Source organism: Piliocolobus tephrosceles, chromosome 1 (genome assembly GCF_002776525.5).
Source record: "Piliocolobus tephrosceles isolate RC106 chromosome 1, ASM277652v3, whole genome shotgun sequence".
NCBI classification, from domain to species: Eukaryota; Metazoa; Chordata; class Mammalia; order Primates; family Cercopithecidae; genus Piliocolobus; species Piliocolobus tephrosceles.
This window is the reverse complement of record NC_045434.1, coordinates 47,943,637-47,958,176: the sequence shown is the minus strand read 5'-3', so window position 1 is coordinate 47,958,176 and position 14,540 is coordinate 47,943,637.

Below are 14,540 nucleotides of genomic sequence, written 5' to 3'. Positions count from 1 at the left end.
GTAATTGTTCTTTTCCTGAAAGTGCAATAAGACTAGAATTTTCATGGAGATTTTATGCCAATTAATTAAAAATCTCCTTAAACTTCAACTTTAACCTTTTTATTTCTCTTCAGACTTAGTTAATATCCTCCTTTTTTGGTGATTTGGTAATGTAGATAAAGATGGAGATATTATAACAATACATATTAGACATCATTTGTTAAATTGAAAAATGAATGAAATAAATGTAATTTAACAGAAATCAAAATAATTCTGCTTTCTGTCCCCCAAACTGATAAATGCTCTCAGGGAAAGAATCATGAAGCCCATTTTCTCTTACAAGGTTCTTTCTCTGGAGTGTTAGTCCCTCTAGTATTTCTTGTTTCATGATCTGTTAACTTCCTTTAACAGTTGCCCATTTTGCCATTTTGCCATTTTGTCTGGCATTTCTGATTGGTTTTGGTCGGAGTACTGCTCTGCCACCTGACAGTCATTCCACTGTAAAGAAAAAGTTGAAGGAAAAGTTTAAGTTTGACTGCTATTCCAATAGAACGATACCAGAAGTTGGTAAACAGAGAATAAGATTAACAGTTTTTTAAAGGTTGATCTTCCTGCTGTGTTGATCCTGGAATATTCCAGGCAAGACGTAACAGCGATTTGAACAATGATGGTGGAAGTGGAAAAAAGGGAAAAATGAACACTTTCAGGCTTTATGTTAGGGGTATACCAAGTCATCATTAGGAATTAAGTATTGCTATGCAAATATTTTTTTCATAAGTATTTTTGTTTTGTGGAAATTAGCCAACATAACATAAAATGAAAAATAAATCAATGAGATTACTACATTTTCATAATATGGAATACTATATAGTCAATAAAAGTTATGTTTTAGAAGATTATTTAATGACATGGAACTAACTATGATGATAAATTTAAGAACAGTTTAAGTAGTAAGACATCACTATATGTAATATATATGCTAGGATACCCTTCTAAGTGTTGTATATAATCATGACTAACTTTGAAGCAGATTTTATATTCTTTCCCATTTTACAGATGGAGAGAATTTATGTAATCTCTCCAAGGTTAATAGCCTGTACATGGTGGAACTAACATCTGAAACCAGAACTAGATTCTGAATCACACATGCACTAACAAACAATATTACACACACACACACACACACATATATATATATGATATATTTTTAGATAGAGTATATTTGAGTGGTTAATTATATCTATTTATATTTTGTGCTTTAATAGCTTTTTGAATATTATCAAAATGCCCATATTTAAAGTGGAAAATCTAGTATGTTTTTACATATGCTTAGATCTTTGACACATCACACTATCTATCAAGATAAGGTAGATGAGCCTGACTCCCTCTTTATAAACTTACCTTCTTGAATTTTCCTTCCCTCATCAAAAGGCAATCACTTATCTGCTTCCTCTCAGTGTAGATTTATTTAGTGTTTTCTATAATTTTATGTATATGCAGGCCTATAATAAGTACTAACTTTTGTCTAAAATATTGTATTCTGCTTTATTTTGAGATTAATGTTTTTATGTTTATTAAGAGTATGTTCCTTCTTATTTCTGAGTAGTATTCCATAGTATGAATATATCTCAAATTATTTATTTATTTACCTCTTGATGAACTTTTAGGTTGTTTTTAATTTTTGGATATTATAAATAAAGCTATTATAGATATTTGTGTATAAGTCTTTTTATGGACATATTGCTAATGCCTTGTGGAGCACTAGAAGTATAGCAGTAGGGTCATGTGATAGGTGTATTTTTTAAAGAAATAAAATACTGCTAAACTAGTATTTCAAAGTAGCTACTGGACAATGTAATATTCCCCCCAGCAGTTTATGAAAGTTACAGATGTACCCCATTTGTGCCATCACTTGACATGGCCAGTCCTTTAAATTTCAGCCTGTCTAGTGGGTATGCAGTGGCATTCTGTGTGTGGGGGGAGGGATAGTTATATAATATTTTTTATCATAGAACCTATTAGCAATGTGTTGTGTTAATTTAGCTGTTTAGTTGTTTCACTTAAGTGTGAATGTTATTTTACTTGCATTTCTTAAATGGCTAAGGGAGTTTGACAGCATAACTTTTGTAAAATTGCTGTTCAAAATTTTTGCCAAGTTTAATTGGATTTAAAATGAGTTGTAGGAGTTATTTACATATTATAGGTACAAATATTTTATGCAGTATTAGACGTGCAAGTACTTTTTGCAAGTCTGTGGTTTACATTTTTGTTTTCATAGGAGTGCCTCCACAACATTTTAAAAAGATTTATTTTTAAATTCTGATTAAATTCAATGTATTAATAATTTCCTTCCAGTTTTCATGTCAGTTTTAAAAATATTTTCTAAATCTAAGTTTACCAGTATTTTCTCCTATGTTTTCGTATAGAGCGTCTATAGACTTAGTACTTGTATTAAGGCCTATAATATAGAGTTATTTTTAGAATATATGTGAGGTAAATGCTAAGGTTGATTTTTGTGTCTCTCCAGTTGTTCCCCTTTCTTTTGTTGAAAACATTATTTCCCATTGAAAGTGGTATATTTATTAAAAGTCAGTCATAATATGCATGAATGTATTTATTCATCCTCTATTCTTTTTTCATATTTTGTCTTACTTTTTGTCAACACATACATTTTTAAATTGTAGCTGTATAATAAATTATAACATACTCATATATATTATATAATATACAATTATAATGAATTAAATATAAACAGATATATTTATTCAGCCTCTTTTTTTTTATATGTTGTCCTTATGTCAATACATACATTTTTGTAATTGTAGCTTTATAAAAAATGTTTGTCAGGCACTTTCAGTTCTCTAACTGTGTTATTTTTGTTTTCAAAATTATTTTAACTACCTAGATCATTTACCCACCAAATAAATTTTAAGTTATCACTATTTATTGATGGAATTTTAAGCTGATTCTAAAAATGGGTTTTGAGAAAATTGAGTCTTCCAATACACAAACCTGGTAGAGTTTTATAATTATATAGGTTTATTTAATTTTAGTGATATTTTGTAGTTTTAGTGTACAACTGCTGTCCATATGTTTGTCAATTTTTCACTATTATTTGATATATTATGTTTTCTAACATTGTATTGTGTTTTAAAAATATTTCCTAGTCATTGCTAGTTGTAAAAACGCAATGGATATATTTATGTTGCTCTTATTTTCTGAAAAATTTTCAAGCACTATTAGCTCTAGGAAATTTTATACATAAATTATCATGTCATCTATTAATAATGACAGTATTTTTTATTCCTATTTAGAAGTCTTTTATTTACGGTCTTGTCCAAAACTATTGGACAAAATTTCCAGTAAAGTGTCAAATATATATAGAGAGAGAGGATAAATTCTTAGTTTGCACCTGAACTTAGGAGAAATGCGTGCAGTTTTTTAAATTTAGATATCATTTTAACTTCCATTTTTTCATGGACACCTTTTATGAAGTTGAAAAAGTTCATTTCAATCCCATGTTTATTAAGATTTTTTCTTTTTATAATAATGAATAGATGATATAGTTGATTTTTTTTTTGAATTTATGGAGATGATAGACATACATGTTTATATAATATGTTATTGAAATTGATTTTCTAATTTTGGTAAAGAAATTTTACAAATATATTTATGTAGGCTATCTGGCTGTGTAATTTTCTTGTGGTCTATTTGGCTGGTTTTGATATAGGGATAATGTTGAACACACAAAATTAGTTAGAAAATAGTCCCTTCTCTTCAATGTTCTGAAAGTTGAAATTGAATTAATAGTATTTCTCGATATGTTTCATATAATTCACTGACAAATTCATACATGTTGGTAGTTTCCTTTGTAGTAATTACAAATTCATCCTTTTAAAAAAGATATAAAGTTTTATATACCTTCTTTATTAAAGTTGTAGTAGATTTTCTCACCTAAGAAATATGTCTATTTTAACTAAGTTGTTGGATTTATTGGCATAATATTGTTCATAATATTATTTCATATTTTTGACCATTGCAGTATCTTTAGTGCTTTTAGCCCTCGCATTGTTCATATTTGTAATTGGTGTTTTTTTCCTGATCAGTATAGTTATGAAAATTAATAACAGAAAAGCAATAAAAATTAATGAAAGTACACTATGGTTCTTCCCATCCAGTCAGTCTATAATTTTTAATGGAGGAACTTAAAAAGTTTTCATTCAGATTTGTTACTGATGAATAGGGTCTTACTCCTGTTGTTTTGTTAACCATTTCCTCATTGTTTTGGATATTCTTTGTTTTTTTTCTTCGTTTGTTATTCTTTACATTTATGATATGGTGGATTTTGCAGTAATAACATTTAATTCATTTCTGTTTCTCATTTGTCTATCTTTTCTACCAGTGAATTTTATAATTTTGTGTGTTTTCAGGATGGTATATGTTATCCTTTCACTTCCCAGTGTAGGATCCCTTAAGCATATTTTGTAGAACCTTTCTAATGTTGATAAATTCCCTCAGTTTTGCTTATCTAGGAAATACTTTATTTCTCTTTTATTCATGAAGGATAGTTTTTCTGGGATAGGATTCTTGACTGCCAGTTTGTTGTTGTTGTTGTTGTTGTTTGTTTGTTTGTTTTTAAAAATTTTTAGCACTTTGACTATATCATCCCATTCTTCCTGGCCTACAGTGTTTCTGTTGGGAAATCTGCTGTTCATCTCATGGGAATTCCCTTATGCATGACTTGACACTTTTCTTTTCCTGTTTTTAAAATTCTGTATTTGTCTTTGAGTTTTGAGAGATTGCATATAATGTGCCTTGGAGGAGATCTTTTTGAACTTAAATGTACTTGCAGATCTGTGAGTTTCCTGTATATAAATGTCTATATATTTCATTAGACATAGGAACTTTTCAGCTATTATTTTCTTAAATAGATTCTCTATCATTGCTCATTTCTACTCCTGAAACTCTCAAAATTCAAAATGTGTTTGCTTTATTGTGTCCCATATATCACATAGGTTTTCTTTGTATTTTAAGACTGTTTTTCTTTTTCTTTTTTTGTCTGACTGATTTATTGTAGAAAACCTGTCTGTAAGTTCAGAAATTTCTCTTTCTGCTTCATCTGCTCTATTGTTGAAGCTCTTAATAGTATTTTTTTATTTTATTCATTGTATTATTTCATTCCAGAATTTTCGCTTAAGTTCTTTTTTTTTTTTTTTTATGATAGCTATGTCTGTGTTAAATTGGCATACACATCATGGATTGTTTTCTTGGTTTCTTTATATTATCTGTGTTCTCACATACTCCACTCAGTTTCTTTAAGATAATTACTTTGAATCTTTTTTCATATGTTTTATATTTTTTTCTTTGGCATATGTTACTGAGGAGTTATTACATTCCTCTGGAAGTGTCATGTTTCATTGCTTTTTTCATATTTCTTATGTTCTTAGGTTGGTATCTGTGCATCTGGTATAACAGTTGCTTCTTCCTATTTTATAGCTTGGCTTTTGTAGGGAAATACTTTTTCTTATAGATGTATTTAGAGAGTTGGTTGGGTGGGGAACTTTGGCTTTGACTGTGGATGGTCACAGAACTGTAGTCTCTATATGATTTATTTTGCTGCAATCAATGTTATTGGTTTTGGTGAGTTCCTCAGAGTCTTATGCTATTGTTGTTAGTAGAGGCTGTGGTGAGGCTTTGCTGGGGAGGGGGATGTCAGGTGAGCAAGTCCTCAGGCACTGGTGGTGGCAGTGGCAGGACAGGCATGCTTGACCTCAGGTTTCCCAATGGCAAATGTGGGTGCCAACAGAGAAGATGTGTGGTTCAATGAGCCAGACATTGGGCTTCCAATTGTCATGTTCAGGGAGTGACAGCAGTTGGCCAGGAAAGTAGGTCCTTGGGGCCCTGGGAAGCATATTTAGCTTTGGAAGTGGCAGTAGTGACAGTATGTTGGCTCTCAGGACCCTAGGCAGAGTGCATTGGCACCAGCAGTGACAATATGGCACATGCTGATGGGTGCTGGGGTGGCAGTGTCAGGCTGGACAGGCCAGTCCTCAGACCCTTGGAAGGCCATGTGGAAGCTGATAGTAACAGTTGTGGGCCAAGTCGACTTGTCCTTAGGCACCTGCTTGGCATGTGTTGGCACTGACAGCGGGGGTAACAGGTAAGAATTAGCCTTCAGGCTCCTAGATGGTGTACACATATGTCAATGGTGGCTAGCAGAGCATGTCAAGGGTCTAATCTCCAATCCTTTAAAAACATACACAGGCACTTGGTATGCTGGTAGGCAGAATGGACCTGTTCTTAGGTTACTCAATAGCATGTGGAAATGACTGTCGTGGCAATGGTACAGAAGGCAGGCTTGTCCTCAGGTTCCTGGAAGGTGTGCTTGATTGGGCTGAGCCTTAGGCCCCTTGAAGGTGCATGCAGGTACACAATAGCCCTGCTACCTGAATGGTGGGCCTGCTTTTGATGGCAGAGGCCCAAGGCAGCTGACTCTCAAGCTCTGGAAAGCATGTGCTTCGGCTGCTTTTGTCCTGGTGGGTCACTCTGCTTGGTATGCTATCCTGCCTGTTCCCTGTGGTATAGGACGTTGCATGGGCTAGAGTTCTGGGAACCTGACCATGCCAGTGGATCGAGCTGGTATTATGATGCTGCAGCCTTCTCAGTAGATGGGGGAATATCAGTGGGGCTCTAGGGATTTGGAGATGCAGAGACTGTAGTACTGCAGGTTAGGATGTAGTCTGGTGCAAACTTGCTCTCAAAATAGCATTGTAATGCATTTCTTGGGTCTCAGGGCATGAGTGGGACTCAGTGTAAATTCCCTCTCTGGAACAATTTAGTCACGTGGATTCCAGGTAGCTCTCTGTACTGGGTCAAGGATCTCTCCTGTGGCTAGAATTGCAGGCATCAATGGCTGAAACGGGGAGTGCTGGAAATTTCTCACTAACCTTTTTCCTGCAATAGCGAGTTCCTCTTGGTTCTGAATCAGTACCAGTCAGGCCAATTTCCTCTTCACTTCCCTCTGCTTTCATGCCTCAGTGGTTCCTCACTTCCTTGCTGAATTTTTGATGCTCTGCTAGACATATCATTATCTATTTGATTTTTTTTTTCATTTTTGATATGTGAAACAGTAAAGTCCTAAGTGTCTCTAGTCAGCCATCTTGATGACATATCCCCTCTTCTTCATTTTCTAATACAGGTATTTAATGTTAATTTTTTCTGTAAGTACCACTTTAATTGCCATACCCTATCTTATTTCTACTTATTTCATCATTCTGTCTTTTTTTTTCTTTTCATTCTTCTTTTATATTTAGTGTTTTTAAAAATTTTATTTTATACCTGATGTGGGCTTATTAGCTATAATTTTTTTATTGGTTTAGTGGTTTCCTTAGGATGTATGGTATACCTATTTTACTTATCAAAATACTTTCAAGTGTGATCAAATCACCTCATCTATAGTGTAAGAACCTTACAATAATATACTTCTATTGCAATCTTTTAAGGTCATTGTTCTACTATTGTCATACACTTTACTTTTGTGTATATGGCAAGCATTACAATATTTTATAATTACTACTGCCTTTAACTATTTTTTACTTTTTAAATAGATTAAAAAGTCAGATGTATTTACCATTTCCAGTGCATTCTTTGAGAAGATTTGGCGCACATTACCTTCATTATCATTTTTCTTCTCCTTTTATAATTTCCTCAAATATTTCTGTAGTGTGGGTCTGCTGGTCATGAATTCTTTCAGGTTTTATATTTCTGTAGTCTTTATTTCATCTTTGTTTTACAAAGTTTTTTTTTTTTTTTTTGGTATTGTGGAGAAACCAAACTTAATTGAATCTCACTAAATTATGTTGAAAACTATAATTAAGCACATGTGATTAAGTACACTGTCAGGAGGAAATGTAGGTGGTACTAATAAAGATTTATGAAGAAAAAACCTCAGAGCAAGCCTTATAAAAATAATGAAAACATGAGGACATAAGTACTCAATATAAATACTATTGTAAAGTGTAGGCTGAGAAGGAAGAGGGAAGGGAGAGGTTGGTCCTGCTGTGTTTGGGGTAACAGAAGTGAAGAAAATCCACACAAGAGTGCACCTGCACAGTTTAAACCCATTAATAAGTGTGTATATATATTAATATATGTTATAATTAATGTACATTATATATAATTGATGTATATCATGATATAATGGGAATAATAATTCCAGAAGAAATGATGTTACAAATAAATCATTAAATTATTTAAAAATGAATATATTTTATTTTGCATATGGTTAACTATATATACTCTTCCTGTGATTTGGTTTGACTCTGTGTCCCCACTCAAATCACACCTTGAATTGTAGTAATCCTCACGTGTCAAGGGCAGGGCCAGGTGGAGTTAATTGAATCATGGGAGCAATTTCATGCTGTTTTTGTGACAGTGAAAAAGTCTCACGAGATCTGATGGTTTTATAAAGGGGAGATCCTCTGTACAAGCTCTCTTGCCTGTCACCATATAAGACTTGATTTTGCTTCTCCTTTGCCTTCTGCCATGATTATGAGGTGTCCCCAGCCATGTGGAACTTTTGAGACCATTAATCCTTTTTCCTTTATAAATTAGCCAGTCTCTGATATTAGCAGCCTGAGGACAGACTAATGCATCCTGTTTCCACATATGTACATGAAAGCGTTACAGAACAATATATTTAAAAATTTATATGATTAAATTAATCTTCAGTTTTAATGAGTAATATATTATTGGTGCCACAATATTTTTTTAATGTTTGGGTTTTTAGGTTGCTATCGACTATTTTGGAATCATAAAGCACAAATTTCCTTTTTTTCTTAATTTTAGATTTCTCACTTGCAAAATCTAGCAAAATGTAGTCTGAGGAAATATATCATATTTTAATTTTGTCTTGATTTTTAACTACATAAAAATGCCACAACAATATATTTGGAAATTTATATGATGAAATTAATCTTCAACCTTAATAAATATAACATTGCTGGTGTCACAATTTTTAAATGTTTGGGTGTTTAGATTAATATTGACTATTTTGGAATCATAAAGCCTAAATTTCTTTTTTCTTTTTTCCTTAATTTTAGGTTTGCCACTTGTAAAATATAGCAAAATATAGTTTAAGGAAATGTATCATATTTTAATTTTGTCTTGACTTTTAAGTACCATTAGTTGTAGAAAAATAAATAATTTTGACTGTGTCTTGTTCATATTATATACCCCAAAAGTATGCTTCATATTAATAAAATATCCTATTATTGTTTTCAAATTTTTAAATTTTGGTATTTGGCACATATTCAGATAAATCATTCCTTTGGGTATGTTCTAAAACAATTACTTTTGGTAATAAGAATCTTGCATGTCCTCCCCTCCCCTCCCCTCCCCTCCCCTCCCCTCCCCTCCCTTTCCTTTCCTTTCCTTTCCTTTCCTTTCCTTTCCTTTCCTTTCCTTTGCTTTGCTTTCCTTTCCTGACAGAGTCTTACCAGAGCCTCACTCTGTCACCCAGGCTGGAGTGCAGTGGTGCAATCTCGGCTCACTGCAACCTCCACCTCCTGGGTTCAAGCAATTCTCCTGCCTCAACTTCCCGAGTAGCTGGGTTTACAGGTGTGAGCCACCATGCCTGATTATTTTATCATATTTTATTTTGTATTTTCAGTAGAGACAGGGTTTCATTGTTTTGGCCAGGGTGTTCTCGATCTTCTGACCTCGTGATCCACCCGCCTCGGCCTCCCAAAATCCCAAAGCTGGGATTACAGGTGAGAGCCACTGTCCCTGGCCGCATACTCTTTATTTTCTCAGAATCTTCTGTCCTGAAGGAAAAGAAAGTAACATATATTAAAATTACATGTATATGAAAATCATAGCCATCTTTAAATTTTATGTTCTCTGTCTTCTTGCCAAAAAGCCTGAGGTGTCCACCCATTCTCACTAGTAATTATCAGTTTTTTCCATTTGACTTTTCACTTATCCTTGTAGTTAAAAATGCAGACCATGTAGTCAGAGTGTGTTCGAAACATCATTTTGACAATTACAGCCTATAACCTTGGACAAGTAATGGAGCTTTTCCACACCTCTCTTTTCTACTCTATGTTACATAACATATGCTAGATACCATTTTTTTTTCCTGTTACGAAGATTACATATTGAAACTTTGTTAAAAGTTCATTATTATTAATTAAGTTACTACATAATGAGTGTGTATTTCCAGAGGCTGCCTGCATTCCTCAGCTTGTGATCACTTTTTTTGCCAGCAACTTAACACATTCCTAACCTTGCCTCCATTGTCACACCTCTTTCTCTGACCACAGCCAGGAAAAACCATCTGCTTTAATCACTCACAAGATTATATTAGCCCACCAGAGTTATCTAGGATAGTCTCACATTTCAAAACAGTTAGATATGTAAGATCCCTTTTGCCATATCAGGTAACATATTCATAGGTTTTAGGAATTAGGATACAGATATTTTAGGGGGAGCCATTATTGTGCTTGCCACACATAGTTATTTGTTGTTTCATTCTTTTGTATAAATTTAAGGAGCAGATTTTGAAGGTCTACAGACCAGGAAGTTTTTATTACAATTACATTTCAAATGTTTTGGAAGAGTTCTAAAATGGGGGAAATCTTAAGGTAGGAGATAGTTGGTATTTCTGAGCTTGTTTCTAAACTCTGAATGATGGTTCAGGGAGTATTGTGGATGAATGCTTCAATTATCACTCAGTATTTCATCAGATAGATTCGAAAAAAGTTGGTAAGGATGTTGTTATAGGTTGAAAATTCATATGTTGAAGGCTTAATCTCTTATACCTCAGAATATTACTGTACTTTGAGATAATTTAAAGAAGTTATTAGGTTAAAATGAGGTCTTCAGGGCAGTTAAGAGGAAATGTGGACATAAACATTCATACACATAGAAGACAGATTGTATGAAAGCACAGGGAGAAGACAGGCATCTGCAAAGCAAGAAAGAGCCTTCAGAAAACCTAACCTGCCCATGCTTTGAACATAAACTTCTAGTCTCCAAAACTGTGACTGCTTTCATAGACTGGGATTGAGTGCCTGCAGCTTTTCTAGGCACAAGGTGCAAGCAGTTGGTGGATCTACCCTTCTGGGGTCTGGAGGATGGTGGCCCTCTTCTCACAGTTTCACTGACAGTGTCCCAGTAGGGACTCTGTGTGGGGGCTCCATCTCCACATTTCTCTTCCACATTGCCTTAGCAGAGGTTCTCCATGAGTGGCCCACTCCCTCAGCAAATTTCTGCCTGGACATCCAGGTGTTCCTATACATCTTCTGAAATCTAGGAGGAGGTACTGAAACTTCAATTCTTGACTTCTGTGCACTTGCAAGCTCAATGCCACGTGGAAGCTGCCAAGGCTTGGGACTGGCTCCCTCTGAAGCCACAGCCTGAACTCTACTTTGTTCTACTTCGGCCACAGCTGAAGCAGCTGGGCTGCAGGGCACAAAGTCCCTAGGCTGCACAAAGCATGGGGTCCCTGGGACCACGCAACAAACCAGTTTTTCCTTCTAGGCCTCTAGGCCTGTGATGGGAGGGGCTGCCGTGAAGACCTCCAACATGCCATGGAGACATTTTCCTTATTGTCTTCAGGATTAACATTCAACTCATCATTACTTATGCAAATTTCTGCAGCAGGCTTAGATTTCTCCTCAGAAAATGGGATTTTATTTTCTGTTGCATTGTCAGTCTGCAAATTTTCCAAACCTTTATGCTCTGTTTTCATTTTAAAATTAAATTCCTTTAATAGCACCCAAATCACCTTTTGAATGCTTTGCTGCTTAGAAATTTCTTCTGCTAGATACCCTAAATCATCTCTCTCAAGTTCAAAGTTCCACAAATTTGTAGGGCGCTGGCAAAATGCTGCCAGCCACTTTGCTAAAACATAACAAGGGTCATATTTGCTCCAGTTCCCAACAAGTTCCTCATCTCCATCTGGGACCACCTCTGCCTGGATTTCATTGTCCATATCATTATCAACATTTTGGTCAAAGCCATTGAACAAGTCTCTAGGAAGTTCCAAACTTTGTCACATTTTTCTGTCTTCTTCTGAGCCCTCCAAACTGTTCCAACCTCTGCCTGTTACCCAGTTCCAAAGTCGCTTCCACATTTTGGGGTATATTTTCAGCAGCATCCCACACTATTCATACCAATTTACTGTATTAGTCTAGTTTCATACCGCTGATAAAGACATACCTGAGACTGGGGGGCGGGGGGGGAGAAAGATTTAATGTACTTATGGTTCCATGTGGCTGGGTACGCCTCACAATCATCGTGGATGATGAAAGTCACATCTCACATGACAGCAGCCAAGAAAAAAGAGCTTCTGCAGAGAAACTCTCCCTTATATAATCATCTGATCTTATGAGACTTATTCACTATCACAAGAACAGCACAGGAAAGACTTGCCCCCGTGATTCAATTACCTTCCACTAGGTCTCTCCCACAACACTTGGAATTAAAGAGGAGATTGGGTGGGAACACAATCAAACCATATCAAGTCATAAGTGAAAAAAAAAAAAAAAAAGGTTGTGGAATGGAATGTAAGTGCACCATAAGTACAAAAAGATAGAAAATTGCAGAACAATAATGTTCATAAATATGTACATACAGAAATGGTAAAAGAAAGAACATAAAATACAACTAAAACTTAGGGAATAGAGAGAACTTTAAATGTGTCGTAATGTTTTACTTCTTTTATTTAAAAACTCTGAAACTATTATGACATGCCGGATATTCTTCATTGAACCTTCCAGGTTATTCCACACTCTTACCCACCCTGTGAGTGATGTGAGTATGGAAAAGTACTCTGACCTTAAGCAGTGAGAGCATTAGCTGAATTTAGTGGAATTTCCCTTCTTAGGTCTGAGAATAGAAGATGTGGTGACCTCCAAGCCCCAACTGTATAAGCAACCATATTTCCTGTGAATTGCTTCTCCTACATTCCTACATTCCTTTTTTAAATTTTTATTATTATTATTTTTTGATAGATGATCTCACTTTATCACCCAGGCTGCAGTGCAATAGTGCTATCTCAGCTCACTGCAGCCTCGACTTCCTGGGCTCAAGCAATCATCCCATCTCAGCCCTTCAAGTGGTTGGGACTACAGGCATACACCATCACAGCTGGCTAATCTTTGTATTTTTAGTAGAGATGAGTTCTTGCTATGTGGCCCAGACTGGTCTCCAACTCCTATACTCAAGCAATCCTCCTGCCTTGGCCTCCCAAAGTGCTAAGATTATAAGCATGAGCCACTGTGCCCAGCCCTTCTACTTTTTTTTTTCTTTTCCTTGACATAGGTGTGATAACTGCTTGTATGGTTATTCATGACTGCTTCATCTCAGCATCTCTCTTTTGCTCTTTCAGTCATCCAATAATAGTGTAATCAATTGTCTGTGTTATAAATAGCTCTTTTTGAAATACCTAATGTTCTTTCTTTCCAACTGGCCCTTGTTGAATACATCTTTGAATTACTATGGTTTGAATGTGTCTCCTACAAAATTCAGGTGTTGCCATTGTGATTGTTCTATGAGCTGAGAACTTTAAGAGGTGAGTAAGTCATAAGGTATTCTCCCTCAGGAAGGGGATGAAGGGTCTTCCAAAAGAGACCTCAGGTGGCATTTGGCTCTCTTGCCCTTCCACCTTCTGCCATATGACAAACAGTGTCCTTCCCTCAGAGGATTCAGCCCTCACCAGACAACCAAACCTGTTTGTGCCTTGATCTTGAATTTCCCAGCTTCCAGAGCTGTGAGAATTTTCTGTCCTTTATGAATTATGCAATCTTAGGTACAGTTTTCTGTTATAGCCACACAAATAGACTAAGACATGAATCCTTTGTCAAGTTAACTATTGTTTGGATGGCATGAGTCATGAAATTATTTAAGTGATATTTTTCGAATTGTGTGTAGTAGTTACAATTATTTTTGATGGACTCATCTGTACCTTAAGGTATATTCTATAAGTGTACTTATTATGATGTACTTGTCTAAAAGTCTGGAGGAAACATTAAATGCAAATGCCTTTAGTCAGCTACTATTTGAAATTCCAGACTTTATGATATAATCACCACTGGAATTAAAAATATGTTAAAGGATTCCTCTAATGTGTTTTTTCTGAACATAAACAATTTTATTAAATTTCTTTGTTAGAATCTAAAAATGCCTTGAAATGTCATGCTTTTCATATATCAACACCTTGATTCATATCTATAAAATGTATATTTTGTGGGAAATTTGCATCATTATTCCAGAAATTACTCATTATATTAATGCACCCATGCCATATGTAGCAAATCAGAAACCACTTTGCATGAAATCATCGACTTGAAAATCACATCTGCTGGTTTGAAAATGAATGTAATATAAAATATACATCTGTTTATGCATAGGATGTGACCAGAAATTTCTAATTAAGGGCCTATATTGAATATATAAAGCTCATGCAACAAACCATCTGAAAAAGATGGAAAAAGCTACATACTGTATGATTCTGTTTATATGAAACGTCCAGAATAGGTAAATCCATACAGATAGAA